The sequence below is a fragment of the Mustela nivalis genome (assembly GCF_964662115.1).
Source record: "Mustela nivalis genome assembly, contig: HAP1_SCAFFOLD_769, whole genome shotgun sequence".
NCBI classification, from domain to species: domain Eukaryota; kingdom Metazoa; phylum Chordata; class Mammalia; order Carnivora; family Mustelidae; genus Mustela; species Mustela nivalis.
Window position 1 is genome coordinate 122,334 of NW_028135894.1, and position 22,928 is coordinate 145,261.

A 22,928-nucleotide genomic window follows, 5' to 3' on the forward strand; every position below is an offset into this window, starting at 1 on the left:
ATAGAAAGATTCAGGATGGGGAAAAAAAGAAATAAGAGTATAGAATATGAGAAAGCAAAGTCTAGGGGTTTTTTTTTTTCCTCTATAAACTTGCAATAGAATATGGAAGTATGCTTATTCTAGAACTAAGACTTGCATTCTTGAGAATTCTGTGTTTCATAGAAATATTCAAAATATAGCATGCCCTATATATTTGAAGTTAACTTTTGGTCTTATATTTTCCTGCATTTAGCATGGGAAATAAAGATGATTAAGAGTAAAGATGGTGACGTTTTTTGTTTGCTTAATTTTTATTTTTATAGATGTGTGTGTTGAGGCTTATACAAGTTATTTGATCAGTGGAAAAGATTGAAAAAATCTTCAATTCACAAAGTTCGAAAGAAACCTCTGCACTAGAAGCAAGCAGGTAAGCATTTTTTTTTAACTAAGTAGCACATAAATTAATACTTCACATCCAATCTAATTAGGCGGGGACGGCTTAGTTAGAATTCATTTCTGAACAAGAAGAAAATCCAGGTTTGTGGCTAGAATGTAGCTCCAGGAGAGTGGAGAGCATGAAATGGTAAAATCTATAACACGTTCCTATAAACGCTTTGGTTATAGACCACAGTTCCAACACGTCATTATGCTTGCAGTGTAAAAGTATATTTGGAATCACCTTCCCTGAGGACTAGCAAAGTCCTGTTGATCTTTAAGGCATACCTACCATTCATCTTGGTTTTTCTCCATCTCATTTTTTTCCCTAGACATGCCCAGAGTATTACCATTGATGTATTTTGCACCAGCATTATATTATTATGAAACAGTATAGGACATATCCAATTGAAATTTACAAACAGGAAAGGAAAAACTTATGAAATAGGAAAAAGATGATGGCTCTCTTTGTGATTGTCTTGTTCCCTTCCTGGTGTGAATTTTCAATCATCCAGGGTAGATGAGTTACTCAGAAAATGAGTAGTTAGGTCCTGTCAGCACTGTGAGACGCACAGTGGTGCAGTGGGAGTAGCCGGGGCTGGTCCTACACATACCAGCTGGGCTGCCTGCGTCAAGGTCGCCTGGTGCCCTGAGTGCTCTGTTGTGTGACGCTAACAGTCCCTCCCCTTGCAGGCGGAGTTAGGTTTCTAAATTTTAGGAATTAAGGTTTTAGATTTGGAAGGAACTTGAGAGACCATATGCTCCGCATGTCTCATGATGGAGATTAAGAACGGACACATCCCAAAGGAAGCGATTCTCTGGTCCTAGGTCTCTGTCCTCTTTCACATCAAGGCATTCAACTAAGTGGTCAGCCTCCACTGTGCTTGTGTCTCTAGCCCGTTGCACTCGTGCTTCTGCCCCGTTCGTCCACACTTAGCAGACAGTCTGCACGCGGCCCTTCTGCAGCCCGTGTGTCTCCAGCGGCTCTGCTTCACTGCGGCCCTTGGCAGCGCCTGCAGCCCCTCCAGCCATGTCCACGTTCGGCCCCTGGGGAGCTGGCCCTCCAGTGTTCTTCCCGTCTTTGCTGTTGCTGCTGTGCTCATCGGATAGAAACACCTCAGTGAGCTCTGTGTCTACAATCCTGTCCCTTTGCAACACTGTCCTTGATAAACAGACATTGTGCACTTTCTTGCTCAGAATTACCTTGGAGGACTTTTTTCTCCAGAAGAGCAGCTCTGAGCTCTAGAGTCAGGAAAGCCAGAGCAGCGTCAGTGCACAGTAAATCCATCATGCTCTGCCAGGCCCAGAAATGCCGAGAAAAGGATAAATAGGAAATGCACATGGGATCAGTCAGTAGAGGTTGGGATTAGGCTTCTGCATTGGTCGTGCCAAGCGCTTGCCTTCCCTCCACACCAGTTCTGATGCTCTGGGATGGGGCACACCATGGCAGGTCTCCAGCGATTTTGGGTTTTCTTACAGTGTGTTTCCTTACTACCTGACTGCCCATCCTCAGATGTGGGATGCCTCATAGAGCCCAGCAGGGGCTTTGGGGCCTTTGTTGTGTGTTTTTTTTTCTTTCACTGTTCGACTTCCTTTTGAATGGGGTTGACGCTTTCTAATGTGGGGGGCAAGAGGGAAGTGTATCCAGTCCACTTGATGGCAGATGCACTGTGAGTGATTTCTCACCAGCTCCCGGAGCACCGAGCTTGCTCTTTCTGCCGTTGGGTAAATTTAAACTTGGAGTCCGCTGCTCTGAGCGATTTCCCAGGTTGCTGCTAGGCGGTCAGTTTTAGCTGATTGAGGAGACAGCAGTAGTTGGTACTGGGGAGGTACTTGGGAGGGAGAATGAGGCAGGCAGAGAAGAAGAGGGGGCTTCGGGTATGAACGGTAGGACAGGGCAAGAGAGAGGAGGGGGTTAGAGAATGGGAGAAGAAGGGAGAAGAAGGGCACAAATGGGAGAGCCCGAGGAACGTGGAGGAATCATGCAGTTGTACCCACACTGACCTAAAATAGCTCCATCCCCTTGCCTGGGCCCTGTGGCCTGGGCCAGGCTGCGTCGGTGGCTTCTACGACCTCCCCGCTCCTCACCCCTTGCACTGGGGCCTGCTGCACAGACAGTTTGTCATGAAAATTGATGGCGTTCAGGTGCAGGTGCCTGAGCGCTGTAAGGCATGTGCGGCGGTGGGGGTGGCAGGTTTTTAACTTTGGGAATTACATTTTTCTAATTGTCTCTACTAGCCCTCTCTGGACTAGACAGATTTTGGAGAGAATTGCCACAGAATTTAACCAGTTACACTTTCATGCTGTTCAGAGCAAAGGCATGCCTCTTCTGGACAAAGTAAGACCAGCAAGTGTTGGTTTCGATTTTCAATTTGCTGTTTGCGAATTTCCTGGATGATTTTGGTTTGACCTAGCATTGCCCCTGATAATTGCTACTCTACAGGATTTTGAAGCTAGCTTTGAATTCTTTTTTTTTCAGTGTCTCCTGCTTGGGACCCTGCTTCCATTATGTCACACTAGATAGATTTTGTGTAAAGACACAAGCGTAGTCTCCAAACTATGCAAGTAAAATTAATTCTGAATTTCATGTAACTTGACACATCATATGATGTAGTCAGAGTTCATTTATCCAAAGCCCTTGACTGGGTTTAAATGCACGTTTGTCAGATTTACTCCGTAGCTTAAGAGGCAAATAACTTTTTGTCATTCCGTAATTGTCTGAACTTCACTTTGATGAAGCCGACTTACTTTCAAAGAAATCATAGGGAGGGGACGCCTCAGTGGCTCAGTCAGTTAAGCCACTGCCTCTGGCTTAGGTCATGATCCCAGGGTCCTGGGATTGAGTCCCACCTTGGGCTCCTTGCTTGGCAGGAAGCCTGCTTCTCTTTCTGCCTGTGTCTCCTTGTGTGCTTGTGCTCTCTCTCAACAAATAAATAAATAAAAACCTTTAAAAAAAAAAAAAGAAAGAAAGCAATCATGGGGAGAAGAGATTCATTGTTATTCTCTAGGAAATGTTGGGATTTTAATCTTACATATATTCTGGTAGAATTAGAGGCTCGCTTTATATATATAACACATATGTATATAAATTATACACATATATTTGAGCTTTTAGAAACTGTGGTACCTGAACCTTCTTTCCTGGTCTCTCTGTTCTTGCAGCGTATAGCCCACATTACGGCCATGCTGCAGCAGTCCCTGGGAGGCCTGCTGCTAGAAGGGCTTCAGACTTCCAATGTGGACATCATACGGCACTGCCTCCAGACTTACGCTACAATTGACAAGACACGGGATGCAGAGGCGTTAGTCGGTCAAGTACTGGTGAAACCATACATGGATGAGGTTTGTGCCCCCATGCACCTCATTCCACAAACACAGAGCATCTAATCTGGCTTTGTTTCTTGACTGGGTGAGAGAGAGCTCAGGGCTCTTCCTTGAAGATGCTCTTAGTTCCTGATCTTCTGGTTGTAAGAAAAGGTTGGTCCCGCTTGGTGCCCATCAGCATGGCAGGAATCAGGCATGCGCTCTGGTCTCTTACAGTGATGCCATAACTCAGGGATCATCTTAATTTAGTAGGGGTGAGGGACTTGCCTAGGAAGAAGGTACGGATCAGAACATTTTCAGGTCAATTTCCATTTCCATAAGTTATACGTTAATGAAGTTGCCGAAAAGCGTGACCCCACCAAGGCGCCCGTGCCCACTGGAGGAGCTGGAAGACAGCTCTGTGCGCAGGGAAAGTCTGTGAGGGGAAGCGTCTTCGCAGAATTGATGTGGCCTAAGTCTTGAAGACCATGGGGGAGTTTGCCAGGCTAGGAAGGTGGGAGGGAGGGAATATTCAAAGATAAAGGGCTTTGAAGGGCGAGTTAGCCGGGTAGTACCTTAAGTCCAGAACTTGGTTACCCAGTGTTCTTGACCTATAAGGATACAGTAAAATACAGGGAGTCAGTGTATCCTGCCTCTGAGCGGCCGGAGTATGGGCTGCACCATGTGAGGCCGCCAGCAATCAGCAGCTTCCAACTTAGAGAGCGTCAGTTTCATCTAGTTCAAGCGGACAGAAGTCATGAAGCCAGTCTCAGCGTTTGAGGGCTTTCTTCCAGTCACCTGCCAGTGCGAGTGTTCTTTCTGTCTGGTAAGTATAAAGCTACCCACCATGACTTCAGGATGAAAGGCTTCCAGTTTTAAAACGAGACAGTATCCCAGTGATAGAAATGAAATTGAAGGATTAATTTCAGTAATCTTCTCAGCTTCATTAAGACTACTAAAAGTAAATGATCTGTCAGTTCTTTTTATGTATTCTATTATAGTTCATAGCTCTCTCTGTGGGGGTGAAAAAGATCACATTATTCTTTGTCACTAAATGAAAATATTTTAGTTATTTAATTTATGCCCTTTTCATTGAACTGAATCTAATATGCTAAATTGGGGAAGTACTTTACGTTTCCATGTCATTAAATGAACTGTGGCCACGTTTGTATTTTAAGTTTGTATGCTTGTCATTCACCTCCTGCAACTCAGCCTCACCAAAAAAAATTAAATACTAAAGCAAAATAAGATGTGTTTTCTTCCATCACTTTCCATCTCAGCCCTTTCCCTGTTCTGGAGACGGTAGAGGATAAGGCCAGGGTGAAGATGATACAGAGCTGTTGTCTGCAGATACAGTATTTTGCTTTTAAGCTCAGAAGGGAAGCAGATGAGTGTGTGTGATGTTTTAGCTTCAGGCCAGTCTCTGTCCCTCAGCCTCTGTGTCCCCCAGGGTTGGAGCAGTATTCCCAAATCCCAGGACCTAGATTTTCATGCCAATGTTACTTACCTCCTGTTTAGAAAGCATACTGAGTGGGGAGGAGGAAGGACGAAGTGCATTTTTAAGGTTTACACGATTCTTTTCTCTGTAGTGTATAGTTCATACTTCTCTTTTAGGTGCTTTAAAAACAAACAAAAACACAAACAAACAAACAAATAAATAAATAAAAATAAAACGCTCTTCCTTCTGCTAGGTGATTGTAGAGCAGATCGTTGAGTCTCATCCAGACGGCCTGAAGATCATGTATGCTAATAAGCTCCTGGAGTTCGTTCCTCACCACTGCCACCTTCTTCGAGAGGTCACAAGAGGAGCCATCTCAAGGTGACGTAAAATGCTGTGTATGCACCTGAGCTCAGTTTAGTGACCACCTGTCACCTCCTCATGTGCCGCTGATCCCTGGCTGTCCTGTCTGACCCGGGAACGTGGGAACGTGTGCTCTTCCCTATTTGTTACCAGTGCTGTGAGGCAGGTGTCACTTGCCTGGGTTTACAGGGAAGGGAATGAAGAGTGGGGACGTATCTCAATGGTGACATTTGTGTGACTCCAGAGCCTCTGCTTTTCTCTTGTCTATACTGTCTCCTTAACCAGGCTCAAAATCAAAATTGGTTTCCTTCCATTATTGTGATGTCATCATCGGTCTAGAAATACCAATTCATTTTAATTCAACATGTTTTATACTGATGGCAATTAAAGTCATGAACGGTTTTCCCTCCCTCTCTTATTTCATTTCCATGGCTTTCCAGTTCTGTTTCATGAATATCCCATTACCTTCCACCATCTCCATCATCCCAGTCCAGACCTTTGTTGCCTTTTGTTCGAGGGTAGCGGGCTCTCCCCACCTGGTCTCCCAGCTCCACCTGTCCCTCTTCATTGCAGCCCTCAGCTGTCCCACCTGCCCAGAGCTCTTCAGCCTTCCTGAGTCGCTCGTGGCTTCTCATCGCCCACAGAAGAGCATCCAGTCTTCCTGGTGTAACCTGTGACCGTTGGTGCTTGAGTCCTAGTGGTTCTCCGCTGTAGAACTCCCCCATACCACTATGGTTCCTGGCCAGACAGGAGCACTTGACCTTCCCTAACACACCTGGTACAGAAGATCCCTGACTTCACCTTGGTTCAGTTTATGGTTTTTTGACTTTTTATAATAGTGCAGAAGTAATATGCATTTAGTTTGGATCTTTTCCCAGGCTGGCGATCTACAGTAGGGTCCTCTTTTGTAATGCTGGGCAGAGGCAGCGAGCACAGCCCCCAGGCAAACCACGTGATCACGAGGGTCAGCAACCAACACACTTGAACCGTCCTGTTCTGGCTTTCAGTGCAGTGTTCAGTAAGTTACATGAGATACCAGACACTTTATTGTGAAATAGGCTTTGTGTTAGAGGATTTTGCCCAACTGTGCAATACTGTAAGTGTTCTCAAGACATTTAAGTTTGGCGGGGCTAAGCTCTGATGTTCAGTCGCTTAGGTGTTTTCCATGCATTTTCAACTAAAGAGATTTCCAGCTGAACAATGGGTTTATTAGAAGCCAAGGCCGTCATAAGCTGAGGAACATCTGTCTATACTGTGCGCCTCTGTGTTTTCCTTCATTGCTTCCTGTCTCTTATTCCTTTGTCTTTCTGTTGATCTGTCACTCCACATGAAGCTCCAGTCAAATACAACTTCTTTTTTTTTTTTAGGTTATTTATTTATTTACTTATTAGAGAAAGCATAAGCAGAGGGGGAGGCAAAGAGTGAAGCAGGCTCCCCACTGAGCAGGGAGCCCGATATGGGACTCAATCCCAGGACCCTGAGATCATGACCTGAGCCACCCAAGCGCCCCCAGGCTATGGTTATTTCAAGAAAAAGTCCTATTTGTGAATTCTTCATCTAGTGAAGATGAATTAAAATCAGAAAGTCAACTCTGCCACCTTTAAAAACCCAGGAACAGAAAAAAATTCCACGAGCAGGTATAACCCTATCCACAATAAATCACTTTCAATCCAGTCCTGAAAACTAATACAGAGTAGGAAGAAAGCATTACAGAAAAATTTTGTTTTCATTAATCAAGCTGGAAAATAACGGGCCTTACATGAATGCCCTTTAGGAAGACAGTTCTTATAGTTTTATGTTGATAGAAACTCACATTACATTTGAAATGCATGTTAAAACCATGACTGTAGATTAACTACCACTTTCAGTCGTCAGAAGATGAAAAATGGTCAAGAGTCACCCAAACTGAATCCTGGTTCCTCCTGGAAAATGTGTTCCTAAATATTTTCCCCCTGAACTACTGTGCTCTTTCTGTATCTTACACAGCAGACACTGCGATGCACAAACACATCCAGAAGGCCTTTGAGGGCTGACAGCCTGCTGGAACAATGAGGAATTCACCTGGGTTTCTGCCTTTCTGCCGGGCCCAGAAAGTTCTGGGTAACCCAGGTGACGTGTCATGAGAATACATGTGTAGCTCACACCATATGTATTATCTCCTCAGGGTAGACACCAAAATCCATGTTCCTATATGAAAATCCGAGATGCGTACAGAAATCAAGAGTGATTCTGTCATCTTGAAAGAAAAACACACTGTTGTGCTGCCACATGCCTCGTTTCTCCTTGAGTGACTGCAGGAAGTAGCAATTGCAGTCAGAAATCTCAGAAAGAAAAATTAGAGTAAGGGCAACACCTGAAGTTTATTCCTGAAAATACTTGGAGAACGACTGTGACCAATAAACCAGGGCTTAGTTCATGAGACTGTCAATGAGCTTATAACATCCCATGTCCTGGTCAAACCCTCATGTCTGGGAGATGGAGGGACGTCTTCATCTTCCAGAGATACTATTAGGGAAAAAGGTGGAGACAATGCTGACTGAGTCCCTACTTCAGCTGGAGAGCCAAAAACACCTTGCCCCTCCATAATCCCAAATGAAAATAAACATCTCGGGGCGCCTGGGTGGTTTAAGCTTCTGCCTTTGGCTGGGATCAAGCCCCACGTCGGGTTCTTTGCTCAGCGAGGAGCCCACTTCCCTCCTTCTCTCTCTGCCTGCCTCTCTGCCTACTTGTAATCTCTGTCTGTCAAATAAATAAAATAAATAAAATCTTTAAAAAAGAAAAGAAAAGAAACATCTCATTTTACTAGTGTGCAGCAGTGACTATGCAGGAGAAATTATTATTATTTTATTATTAGATGATATATTATTATTATTATTATTATTGTACTATATTGTTAACCTTTTGAATTCGGACACCTAAAATTTTTAATAAAATATGAAGGCCTTTTTTTTTAAGATTTTATTTATTTGAAAGACAGAGATTACAAGTAGGCAGAGAGGCAGGCAGAGAGGGGGAAGCAGGCTCCCCACTGAACAGAGAATCCGATGCAGGACTTGATCCCAGGACCCTGGGATCATGACCTGGGCTGAAGGCAAGAGGCTTTAGCCCACTGAGCCACCCAGGCGCCCCATGAAGGCTTTTTTTTTTTAAGATTTTACCTATTTATTTGACAGAGAGATCACAAGTAGGCAGAGAGGCAGGCAGAGAGAGAGAGAGGAGGAAGCAGGCTCCCCGCTGAGCAGAGAGCCCGACATGGGACTTGATCCCAGGACCCTGAGATCATGACCTGAGCCGAAGGCAGCGGCTTAACCCACTGAGCCACCCAGGCGCCCCATGAAGGCTTTTTTTAAAGAACAAAAACTTCAGACTATATCTTTATCCTATCAGTTCCCACTACAACTGGCTTCTGTCTTGGCCAACATTTAGCCATTCAGATAAAGTCCGTATTTAGTGCTTCGTGTGTATGCATGTGTAAAATAAGCGGACAGTCATAAATCTTTAAGATTGTGTATAATAACCGTGAAATAAGGATTCTTGATACACAAGGTCTCGTCTGGGGAAAACAGCTGGAGAACAGTATGCAGTTTTCAAATGACGAAGGGGAAATACGCATTCGGTTATGAGAAAGGGAAGGAGAACAAGACCAAATATTAATAAAAGGGAAAAAAGCTTTTTCTGCCATCTTTCCGTGCCGCAGTAACAGTGTGAACAAATGTCCCACAGATGCCCTCAAGAACATTAACACTGCTGAAAGGGGGGGCGAAGGTCAGGTTCTTAGGAGGCCCTGCACCAAAGTCATCGTCCCGTTTCCTCACTGTGATGACGAAGCATGAGTACATTGGCAAATTTGAAATTATTGATGACCACAGAGCTGGGAAAACTGCTGTGAACCTCACGGGCAAGTTAAACAAGTGTGGCATGACCAGCCCTAGACTTGTATAACTGAAAGATCTAGAAAAGTGGCAGAATATTTCCATCCCCTCAGTTTGGTTTCACTGCATGGAAAAATTCTTCTGGCATCATGCACCATGAAGAAGGAAGAATCCAGGCAGGAGGGAAAATCCTGGGATTCCTTTTTCCTAGAAATATAATATACATGGCACGTGAAATGCCTCAATGGGGAAAAAAAAAGGAAAATAAATTACAGTCAACTAATGTTTGACAAGACTCCCAAACAATTCAATGGGGGTAAGAACAGTATTTTACTCCCAAGCAGCCACATGCAAATAATGAAACAGGAGTCCTGCCTAACACCATACAGAGAAAATAACCCCAAATGCATCAAAGACATAAGTGTAAGCATTAAAATGATAAAGTTCGAGATGCCTGGGTAGCTCAGTTGGTTGGACGGCTGCCTTCTGCTCAGGTCATGATCCTGGAGATCCCGGATTGAGTCCTAAATCAGGCTCCAAGCTCCACAGAGCTTGCTTCTCCCTCTGACCTTCTCCTCGCTCATGCTCTCTCTCATTGTCTCTTTCTCAAATAAATAAAATCTTTTAAAAAATAAAAATAAAGTAAAATGAGAAAGTTTTCAGAAGAAAACACAAAGGTAAATGTTAGTGGTCTTGAATCTAACAACGGCTCCTCAGCCAAACACCAAAGTACAAGCAACTTAAAAAAAATAATAAACAAATAAATGGGACTCAACCAAAATATCTCAGTTTTGTGCTTCCAAGGACCCCATTGACAAAGTCAAAAGACAAGCCACTAAATGGGAGAAAATATTTGCAGGTCATATATAAGGAACATGCATTCAGACTGTGTGAAGAATTCTTTTTTTTTTTTTTTAGATTTTTTTTTATATTTATTTGAAAGAGAGAAATCACAAGTAGATGGAGAGGCAGGCAGAGAGAGAGAGAGGGAAGCAGGCTCCCTGCTGAGCAGAGAGCCCGATGCGGGCCTCGATCCCAGGACCCTGAGATCATGACCCGAGCCGAAGGCAGCGGCTTAACCCACTGAGCCACCCAGGCACCCAAGAATTCTTACAACTCAAATAAAAAGACAACCAAGTTAAGAAATGAGCAAAGAGGGGCGCCTGGGTGGCTCAGCGGGTTAAGCTGCTGCCTTCCGCTCAGGTCTTGAACTCAGAGTCCTGGGATCGAGCCCCGTGCTTTCTGCTCAGCAGGGAGCCTGCTTCTTCCTCTCTCTCTGCCTGCCTCTCTGCCTGCTTGTGATCTCTCTCAATAAATCTCTCTCAAATAAATAAATAAAATCTCTTAAAAAATGAGCAAAGAACTTGAATATACATTTCTCTAATATTCAAATGTATACATTAATATATAAATGTATATATAAATATATTTTACATGATCATATATTTATATAAACATATTTATGTAAATATATTTACATTCTTAAATATGTATTTAAATATAAATAAAATATGAAATATATAATATATATTTAAAGATACATATAAGGTATATATAAAATATATGGGACAATAAGCACGTGTAAATATGCTCAACATCACTAATCATTCGGGAAATGCAAATCAAAACCATGGTGAGATACCACCTCCCACCCACGTGGATGGCTACTATCAAAAACCCCAAAAGCAGGTGTTGGAAGGATGTGAAGAGCTGGAACCTGTAAATTGCTGGTGGGCTTGGAAAATGGCACAGCCACATTAGAAATGGTTTAGTAGCTCCTCAAAATGCAGAACACAGAGTTGCCATATGACACACCAATATCACTCCTGTGTATAGAGCCAAGAAAAAAACTATGCCCACACAAAAACTTGTGCATGAAGGTTTAGGGTTTATTCGTAATAGCGAAAAGGTGAGAACAACCCTGATGTTCATCAACTGATGAAGAGATAAATAAAATGTGATCCATCCAGCCTGTGGAATATTATTCAGCCTTGAAAAGGAATAGAATTTTGATATGTGCCACGACACAGAGGAGCCTTGAAAACATTCTGCTGATTGAGAGAAGTCAGTCACAGAAGACCACGTATTGCATAATTTGATTTATATGGAATTTCCAGAATAGCTAAATCTACAGAGACCGAAAGTAGATTAGCGGTTGCCTAAGACTGGTGGTGATGGCTAAAGTTTTCTTTTGAGGATGATGAAAATGTGTAGGTAGTTCAGTATAGTATAGTTAAATATAGTGAAAGCCATTAAATTGTCCACATTAGATGGTGAGTGGTATGGCCTGTGAATTATATCTCAATTAAGCTGTCATCGAAAAATGCAAAGAACTTCTCTATTTATCAAGTACAAAAAGAATGAACTTGATTAAAAACATCAAAAATGGGGAAAATAAAAACAAAATAAGATGGGAGGAATAAAATTATGACTGTTTATCATTAATTTAAATGTGTACAGACTGACTTTTTCTATTAAAGCGCCTATCAGGAGGTTACAGATCCACGCTGTTCAAGAAACATACTTAAAATGCAAAAGGGATTGAGAATGTATCAGGTGAGGAGATACCATGCAAAAGAGAAAGCCGGAATGGCAAAATTCATCGCAGACAAGTTGGGTCTAAAGTTATAGGTACTAAGATGAAGAGGGACATTTTTAAAGGCAGAGTTTGGAAAGAAGGTGTAAAAGGTATAAGCAGGTATACATCTAACAACATAATACCTGAAGACTCTAAAAATGCAATAACAAGGTAAAATTTTAGCTTTTCAAATGGGAGTATCTACTAGAAGGAGGGAAAAACAAGGACACACAGAAAATAGACATCCTGGGGCGCCTGGGTGGCTCAGTGGGTTAAAGCCTCTGCCTTCGGCTCAGGTCATGATCCCAGGGTCCTAGGATCCAGCCCCACATCGGTCTCTCTGCTCCGCGGGGAGCCTGCTTCCTCCTCTCTCTCACTCTCTGCCTGCCTCTCTGCCTACTTGTGATCTCTGTCTGTCAAATAAATAAATAAATAAAATCTTAAAAAAAAAAAAGAAAATAGACATCCTTATTTCCCTCGGAAAACATTTCTTTCTTACACCTAAGGAAAGCCATATTTGTAAAAATTAATTGCATACTAGGCAACAAAGTAAACCTTTACAAGCCTTCCAAATTAAAGATTTAAAGAACAGTTCTTTGATCACAATCCAGTAGAATCAGAATTAGATAACCTGGTAACAAAAAATTGAAACTACATACAAGTTAAGAAATACAGTCTTCAGTCAAAGAAGAAATCATAAGATGACTGAAGAAAATCTTGAAAGCAATGGAAAGGAGACTATTTCATACCAAAACTTACAGAAGACACCAGAAGTTATACTCTAAGGAGACTTTAGTGTCAAATGTCTTCAATTTCAAACATTTTTTTAAATAAAAGAAAGTACTCATTTAAACCCATCAGAAAAGGGCAGCTCAATCCAAAGAAAGGAAGTAGTTATAATAAAGATAAATTTTTAAACTAATAAAAAATATCAGGGGCAAATAAACTCAAAGTTGTTTCTATGAAAGACTAATGAAATAATAATAATAAAAACAACTTCACATGCCCTATTAAGGATAAGAGAGGGGGAAGATGGGGTGTGGGAGGAGGTGGGGAGAGGGAAGGGGAATGGGGAAAGGGGGGTTTCAGGGAGGAGGGGACAGAGAGAGGGAGAGAGTTGCAAAACAGATAAGAATTGGGAACAGAGATATAAAAGCAAATGCATAATATAAAAGAATCACTAAACTGCAAGGCACTTTATACTAATCAATTTGATAACCTAAAAGAAACGATGATTTCCTAGGAAAACAAAATCATCCAAATGATTCAAGAATGGAAAATTAAGAAGATGAGTTCCAAGATCAGACAGGTTTGCAGCTGGATAACTGTCATTCTACTGTTAAATGGCAACAGGCAATTAAACAATAATAAGTCAATTCACTTGATGAAGCTGAGCACAATTTTAATACCCAATCCTGAGAGGGAGGAACGGGGAAGCTATTAACAAATCTGGCTTAGGACAGATTAGTTAACAGAAACTGAACTAATGTTAGCAAATAACAGAAGTCAGGCATCTATCAAAGGACTATATCCTGAGACCAACTTGGATTCATTCCAGGAAAATAAAGGGAGCTCAAGACCAGAAAATCAATAAGATTTACCTCATCACTAAATTAACTGTGAAAAAACTCTTAAGACCATAGCAATAAATGCATTTGATAAAAAAATAAAGGCACCTGATAAAAGGTGAGCAACCATTCTTTATAAAAATGAAGATAAAAACAGAAGGACGTTATGCAGGAGGGATTATTAACTGGGAAGCACTAGATCAAGAGGTAGATAAAATGAGCCCATATTTGTTAAACAGTGACAGAGCCCCATGCGTGCGTGGATAGAGGCGAATGAGCTCATGGATGAGCACCAGGCTGTCAACAGGTATTATAGGGACAAAGGCAGCGGTGAGGAGAGGAGAGTCTTAACAACAGGGAAGAAGGTAAAAGGAGGATTGCAGTTAAAAATTGTGCATGATACAAACACATGCAAATAAGACCGGATATTTTCCGGTATATAGTTTTTTAAAACCCTGCACACATTACTGGAACTGCCAACTCTTGCTTTCAGCTCCACAGCCCTCGCGTGCTTTCCCAGTACCAGGATGCAGGGGTAGATCCTTCGTTGGTGACATCCTATGTCATTGTACTCCTAAAGGGACAGGTGAAACAGCGCAGGGGCTTGAGGTCGGAACTTAGGCATCGCTGCGCCCACCCCAGCTCCCTGCTCGTCCAGCCCCCACTCTGAAGCGGCGGGCACTTGGAGCTGTTAAGAAGCAGGGATCTGAGCAGTTCTCTGGTTTCCTCTGGAGCCATCTGCATCCATCATATTTCCCACAGCTCTCCCCGAGTGTTGGTGCTGGCTCCCCCCGAGTATTCCTTTAACTCCAGGCATACCCTTCTTATGACAGCACCTAGTACTCCCCGTCACAGTGCTCTGTCTGTCACATGCATCCATTGATCAACTTTGTGCTGGTTGAGGGCTGGAGCCCCCTCCTGTTAACTTCTCAAGTCCGTTTCTAATGCAGCAGCACCTGGCACTTAAGCACCCTGTCAGTACCTGCCAAATAAATGAAATGTACTCAAAACATAGTATGAAGTCTGAGTTCTGAAACTCCTTTATGGAGCTGTTTGCTATCATTTTCCCAGGCAATTAAAAAAATTTCCAGCCTTGCTGCCAACAACCTGAAGGGGTAAAGGAATGCCGGGATGCCCCATGGGACATGTCACTCTGGATGGTCCTTCAGCAGCAGGGACTTAGATAGCACTCTTCAAACCCAGCAGGATGGTGGAATGGGTACGTGGCTGAGTGCCTCCTGGGTCTGACCCTGTGTGACGCCACCCGGTGCCTGCAGCTGCCCTCTGGAAGGTGTTGCTTTTGCGGCAGAGCCAGAGGGCACCAAGCATGTGTCTGTCTCCAAAGTCCTGGGCACCACATCACAATGCCTTCCTGAGAAGCAGAATCAAGGACAGTTGCTGATCTTCATTCCTTCCCACCAAAGGTATCTCATACACATCTTTGGAAGTTGGAGCCAGGGGGTGCCTGGGTGGCTCAGTCGGTTAAGTGTCTGCCTTCAGCTCAGGTCATGATCCCAGGGTCCTGGGATCGAGTCCCACACATTTGCCTCCCTGCTCAGCAGGGAGCCTGCTTCCCCTTCTCCCTCTGCCATTCCCCCCACTTGTGCTTTCTGGCTCTCTGTGTGTCAAATAAGTGAATAAAATTTTTTTAAAAAGTTTGGGCCATACTCTAGCCATTCTACTTTCCCTGGGGTAATTTGCCACCTCCCTGAATTTACCTGAATCTTTCCCAAAATCTACTTATCTTCCAGCCTTCTTGACCATAATGAGTCTATAAATTTTCAATAGACAGTGTGAACTTACACTTGCTAATATTTACATAACATGCACCTCTTTCGATCTCAAAGAAAAGCTTTGCACTGCAATGGTCTCTAATCTCCAATTAGGTTCTGTTCCGGGATCCCACTGGAATTCTACGCGCCTGTCCCCTAAGATCCCATAAATTGTCGTCCAGTTTCCCAGCCAGCCAAGGAAAGCACATGGGAAATCTTGCTGAAGTATGAGTAAGAGCCAACGAAAGGGAACATATTTATCTGCCTCGAATGCTGGGACCTGAGGAAAGCAAGTTTCATTACAGACAAATCAGGAAGGAGGTGCAGATTGCTTTTTATGTCACTCTGGAGTGGAGGTCTGCCATTGATCATTAAGGCCATTTCCTGCAATGCACTCACCAAAGTGATACTCACTTCGGAGTGGAGAAAACAGGAAATGGCCAAGGGGAGCTCTGCTTACACTTTGCACTCTCAGCATTTATTTGTATTATTTTCTTTATAGGGCAGTATAGAGACTTGAGACCACATTGAAAAAGCAAAGCTTGTCATCCTGTGGCCTTGGGTCAAGAATAGAGATAGTGCTGCTCATGTCAGTTTCAACCTCCAGTGGCCAAGGGTTTGATCTGATGCTCTTTCAAGTTTTCACCATAGCCTTTCTCAAGCTCAATGGCCAATAATCCCACAGGAGGAGATTTTAGGGCCCTCTCAAACTTCTGTTTTGCTATCTCTCCCCAGCCTGCTTCCTCTGCAAAAGTCACCACTTTGCCTGTGCATCTACCACCTCTTAGAGCCTTTGGAATCAGCCACGAATTGCAGTGCTGATTCCTTCCATGACCACATATTGTTTACAGGAAAACTCTTCTTCATTATGCCTTGCCAGTCAGAGTGACGGTTTCATCCGCAACCTGGACCAGGTTCGGGAATGTTCTACACATAAATGTGAGCAAATGTCTTCTGTATTGAGAGACATGTACAATCTGTAAATGGAATCTATTGAAAAACCAGTACATAGGGTACACATATGTCCTGACCCAGCTGGAAGGAGGCAATTCATTTCTATCTTTCAGAAAATTGGTGTAACACATTGATTTTCATAACAAAGAAAGCAGTTTTGTGTCCTCTACCAAAAGACTGTCATAGTAAGCAATAAATTGCCTCTTTGGGGTGAACAAATTAATAAGATATTTTCTAAATTTCAAAATAACAAAGACAGAACGATGTCTGTAATGCTAAGTGCATCCCCTTAGTGGCAGGGCACTGTGTCATGGACCACCTGAGCAATGACACATGGCGGCCGGTAGTCTGATTTGTACATCAATTCACCTGGCAACCTGTTAAAAGAAAGTCTTGCACATGACAAGCTTTCAATAAGACACTGACAAGATGGCCAGGAAGCCCCCTTAGCTGGCTTTTTCAGGTGTCCAGACATCTAGTCAACCTACCTCACCAACTCATCACCATGCTTACTGGAGTAAACCCAATCTCTTCCTTCCCCCCTGGAGATGGGAGAAGAGCCACTCACACGTTTGTATGGAATTCTCATTCCCCCTCGCTCTGTCCCCACATGGCGCTGTCCGTGTAATAAATAAACAAATCTTTATGTCACCCGGAAGTTCCTGGGTCACAACTCGGACAATTTTGGGTCACTACAGCCTTTTGTTTTTCTCTCCACCTTAAGCCTTCTGGGCGACCAACAACTATCTAAAACTCATGTTGCTGCCATATGCTGTTGTTCTGCTTCATCTTCCCAGTAAAGTTCAGTATTTTTCCCTAAAGTTTGGTTTATCAGTATCTCCAGCGTCTATCTCCAGCTAGGGTCATGATCCCAGGTCCTGGGATCAAGTCCCACTCTGGACTTTCTGCTCTGCGAGAAGCCTGCTTCTGTCTCTGCCTCCCATCTCTTATGAATAAATAAAGAAAATCTTTAAAAAAAATTAAAAAAACCATTTCTATCTTCCCACTTTTAAAGATTAATTCTAGGAATTATTGCTATAAATCCAGTGTCCTATCTCTTTCTTAAAAAGTCTTCTCCAGGGCACCTGGGTGTCTCAGTTGATTAAATTTCTGACTCAAAATTTTGGCTCAAGTCATGATCTCAGGGTCATGGGATTGAGCCCTTAGTGAGGCCTCTGTGCTCAATGGGGAGTCTGCTTCTCTCCTTTTCCCTTTGCCCCACCCCCCCTACTCAATGTGCACACACGTGTTGTCTCTCTCTCTCTCAATAAATAAATAAACAAATCTTTAAAAAGTCTTCTCCAAAGGGAGTTTGACAAATAGTCCAGTAAGGGGCTGGAAGAAAATATTATAAGTTTTATTCATATTTCATGTCATCCATTTAACTGTTTAGCTTTTGCATGCCTTTTATAATAATTTAATAGAGTAGTAGAGTTTATAATTTATCAAAAATTTGCTTAAATTTGTGCTATGTCCGCAAATATTTTTTGTATGTATGTATGTATGTATGTATGTATGTATGTATGTATTTTTGTGAAAGAGAGGTGCACAGTAATAAAAGGAGATCACTGCTCCAGGGACCCAGATATTTCCCCAAGTCCTGTTTCCTTCCATTCCCTCTGGGCTTCATTAGACCCCCTTAACACCAATCTTGTCCCTAAAACACGCCCTCTGCAGCACCAAGTTCAAATGCTTAACTCGGGCCATCACTGCAGGCTGTACCGGGATGACCTTAGGGAAAAGGGTGGTGGGTCTCACGGGTTAGCTGTGTCACCTCCATGAACAGTCCTTTGTTCTGAACAGCTAGTGCAGCCCACGTTTGCAATCACAGGCTCTGGCACCAGAGTGGGCGTAGATCCCAGCTGGCCCCTCAGTAGCAATATGGCTTTGGGAAAGTTGTGTCATTTCTGGCCCAGACTTAAGGCTCATCCATAACGTGGAGGAGAAGACAGTGTGACCCTCAGTGGGCTGTTGAAAGGATCACGAGATGGTTCGACTCAGGTGCTCCGAGGTACCCAGCACACAGTAGGCCCACAGTAGAACAAAAAGTTGTTCTATTGATCTTATAGTTACTATTACTCCTACTAACAAAACTAACTGATCATTTGAGATGATTTTCAAGCGAAGTGTCTTCGCCTGGATTTCTAAGATTAACCTACTTCAAAATGAATTCTGCTCTACTGTGAAAAACGAGCTAACCAGCAGGTTTCTTCTGCATCTTTTCTGAACTTTTTAGGATCCTCTCTAGAGAAAGGTTCTAAAGGAAGGCAAAGTGCAGAAATACTCTTGCTTCAAAGGATGTGTAGGAAATGATTAATTTTGCCAAAAAACAGTGCCTTGAACATAAAAGATGTTTGACGAAGCTCACTGTAGACAGTGTATCCCTCCAGGATTCATAAGTTGAAAACTCAATGTCCAAAGGGACATAACTAGGAGATGGGGTCCTTGGGAGATGTTTAGGTCATGAGGGTGGAGTCCTCATGGGCGAGATTAGTGTCTCCATAAGAGAGACCCCACAGAGATCCCTCGCCTCCTCCACCTTGGAGGTTATAGGGAGAAGATGGTCATCTGTGACCCAGGAAGTGGGCACTTGAACAGACACGGAATCTTCCAGGGTCTTGATCGTAGACTTCCCAGCTTCCAGAACTGAGAGAAATAAGTATGTCTTTAAAGCACCTAGTTTATGGTGCTCTTGTTACATCAGCCCAAACTAAGGTAAAGCTTGTCTCTTATACTGAAAAATAACACAAATGTTAACAACAATTTAAAAAAGGAACATTGTGGCCAATGACATGTAAGGAACATCATCTCTCCTCTACAGAGCCAAGAGCTTAATTAGTTTCGGGCAACTCAGTAGAGTATGATTAAACCAAAGAGCAGCAAGATGTCTAAATGCTCAAGTCCTCTGCCTCCTACTTTTCTGCCAAAACAAAAGAAAAGCCCTAGGCTGGTTTTGGTTACCACCAAGCACAAAACAGCCAAATTCCAAATTAAAAAGCTCCGGGGTTTAATTGTGGATGTATGGAATTACATAGAAGCTCTCTTTGATCATTCCAAAGGATGTTTCCCTCAAAGGTTACAAATACATCTCAGCCTACCAAAAATCTCAGGCCTACCACAAAAATTATATATATACACTTTTAGCATTTTAAAATGTGTCTAAATTTCAGTTTCGGATCCAGTTTTGACTATTGTTATGGGCTTAGTTGGATGCCCCCAGATTCCTACGTTGACGTCCTAACAACCAGCATCTCAGAATGTGGCAGTATTCAGAGACAGGATTTTTAAAGAGGTGATAAAGGGAAAACGAGCTCACTGGGGGTGGGCACCAAGCCAACAGGACTGGTGTGCTTACAGGAAGAAGAGATTAGGACACAGACAGTACAGACTGAAGGACAATCATTTGAAGACAGAGTGGAGAACACAGCTATCTGCAAGCCAAGGAGAGACGTTTGAAGAATCAAACCCTACTGCCACCTTGATCTTGGACTTCCAGCGCCCAGAACCATGAGAAAATAAATTGTATGTTGCCTAAGCCACCCGGCTGTTATTTTGTTTACGACAGCCCATGACTCAGAAATTTGAGGACCTCCCCCCCAGACTTTATCCTGAAGTTCTGTTTCAGCTTCAGGGGCTTGTGTAATACTACTGTATCAAGGAGGGAGGCTCCTGCCATTCCCTGCACTGGGTCATTGAGACACTGCACAGCTGTCCCCAGGGCTGGCTACATAATTTACAAGCCCCATGCAAAATGAAGATATAGGGCCCTTTGGGCAAAAACAGGGAGGAAGTGTTTGTTAAAGGTACTAAAATAGAAAGCTCATTTCCTCCACCATCTGTCTTCTGAAGGGGCATGGCTGCTGTTTTCTATTTGCATTTAATGTCATTCCAAGCAAATAAAAATTTTATAATGTGATTATGGGCATGATTTATGCCATTCATCTTCGCAGGGTGCAATGTCAGTGTTAAATAATTCACGCAGGGAATTCCACAGCTGGGGCACACCCACGTGCCCTCTTCTTATCAGAACCGTAGAAATCCTGCACAAGACCAGCTCTGCCATCTTTACCTCACCTGGGGACTCACACCTGTTCCACCAACCCTGCTGCCCTCGGCTTCCTGATGATTACGGAACTTGACAGGATCAGGAGCCAGGGGCTGCCTTTCTTTCCCTTCCCTCCTAAGTCACCACTTCCAAGGCTTGGCTAACACAGGGAGGTGACATGAGTGAGAAAGGACAAGACAGGGTTCTGGGCTGCTCACAAGAGGCCACCGCCTCCTGCCGGTGCTCAGAGCAAGCTCTGGTCTGTAGGGAAGGCGAGCTCCGGTTGACTCGGTCATAGACATCACGTGGTCAGTGAGTCTCGTTGACCACCACTCACGAAGTGTCCATTTCCATGCTGTGCTCACCGGGCAGGGCGAGCAGTACATGCAAATGAGCAGTACAGGCAAGGAATGGTGGATACCCACAGTGGGCTGTCCCCTCCACTATGTACGTGCTCCACTATCCCACCTGTTATGCCCCAATAATGGGTCCATGATTAAAAGAGCGAGACTGATACAAAGCGAAGGTCAAACAAAGCTTTATTTTGCACCAAGCATCAAGAATCAAACTGACCAGCCAGGGCCGCTTTTCTTACAGAGAAGTCAACCCCTCTCTCCTTTACAGACTAGCTTTTAAGGACATAGGCCATGCGGTTGGGCCTGGTCATGCACAGGTGGCCAATGAAATTGTAACACACAGAGAAAGCTGCACAGTGATGCTAGGTGACCAATTGAATTACAACTTACCTTTTAGTAGATATTTGACCTAGCCTATCACCTTGGTTAGGATTTTCGCCCAAAAGACTCACAAAGGGCGGGACCCATACTCCTTGGTAGCTAGGGAGACAGTATGCAGCCCTCCACTGATCAGATGTCTTACCTGGCCTGACCCACCCTTGTATTTGGGCTTTGTTACCTGAGGTTGATTTCCAGGACTTGTTTTTAAGTAAGTCCCCTGGGAGAAGGGGAGCATGGACAGCTTAAGGGTTAAACAACAAGGTTATTGTGTAACCTCAATGGAAGCCTCTGGCTAAAATATAAAAATATAAAGTAGGTCCTTACACCACCCACTTCGCTCAAAAAACACAAAGTCAAAAATAAAACTGAGTAATTCCTAGACATTGAGAGAGAAGCACACTGACTTCACCTTAGAACCCTTCTGAGGGCGGTGCTTGGCAGGGTAGGGGGGTGTGAGGGGGTTGGGGGTGGATAATGGGACCTCTGAGGGTGTGGCCAAAGGTCAGGGCCATTTGGGAAGGGGCTTTCTGGGGGAGGGGCCCTTCTGGGAGCAAAGCCCTGGGTGGGGGCATTCCCTCTGGGGGCAGGGCTGGGAGCAACCCCAGAAACCTGGCCCACAGAGAAGCTGGTCCTTTCTCTCCCTCTGCCCCCTTTCCCCAGGGACCCCTAGGCTTTGGAGACTAAAGTCAAAAATTAAAGCCATATGTCTAAATGGTTCATACTGTGGTTGGGTAGTGTTTTTAACATATTAATTGACTGGTTTTTCTCAGTATTTGTCAAACCTTAACCAACTCAAGGCTTTCTCTTAAGCAGCAGCGCAAGGCAGGCCGTTCAGTTGGGTCAAGCTGTTTGGTGATTCTTTGTAAAAACCCACCCTCTTGCGCTGCTCAGGAGGGCAGTGTTGCATCCTAGGATAAACATAAATATATATCAAATGTGTTTACAAGTTATATTTATATGTATACATTCAATTCTCTGTTTACATATATATGTATAAAATAAAAATAAAAATATTGTTTAAAAGGCTGTTTTCCAGGGTGCCTGGTGGCTCGGTGGGTTAAAGCCTCTGCCTTCAGCTCAGGTCATGATCCCAGGGTCCTGGGATGGAGCCCCTCATTGGGCTCTCTGCTCAACGGGGAGCCTGCTTCTCCCTCTCTCTCTGCCTGCTTCTCTGCCTACTTGTGATCTCTGTCGGTCAAATTAATAAATAAAATCTTTTTAAAAAATGCTGTTTTGCAGGGAACCTGGGTGGCTCAGTCCTTAAAGCGTCGTTTTTCCACTCAGATCATAATCTTAGGGTCTTGGGATGGAGGCCCACATTGGGCTCCCTGCTCAACAGGAAGACTTCCTCTCCCTCTCCCACTCCCCTGCTTGTATTCCTGCTCTGTCTCTCTGTCAAATAAATAATTTTTTAAAAAGAAATACTTTATTAAAAAATATATATATAAAATGCTATTTTGCCCTCTATCCTGGTAAGATTGAACACATTCCTAACAAGAGATCTTTCTTGACTCCGTGATAAAAATTTAACAGTGTCTTAATGAATCCTCACAACATCTGCCTCCCCAACCCTTCTCAGATGTTACAATTAAGGTTCAGTGAAGTCCAAACACTGGGCCTGAGGTAATATATCCAGTATGTGGCCTCTTGGCATAGTCTAGCAGCCCAAATTGGGGGCGAGGGTGTTTGAGTGTCGTTGGCCAGGATGAAAAAGCTGAAAGATGAAAAGAAGGGTAGTCTTGATTTTTGTCCCAAAAAAAGAAGAATTAGAAAGAAAGAGACCTGTCGCCCAAAGGAGGAGGCTCCCCACTGATCCCGGCTGGGCAGGAGTCAGAGCAGAAGGAAAACTCCCATCACCAAGGAGAATGGGCTTCTCCTTCATAC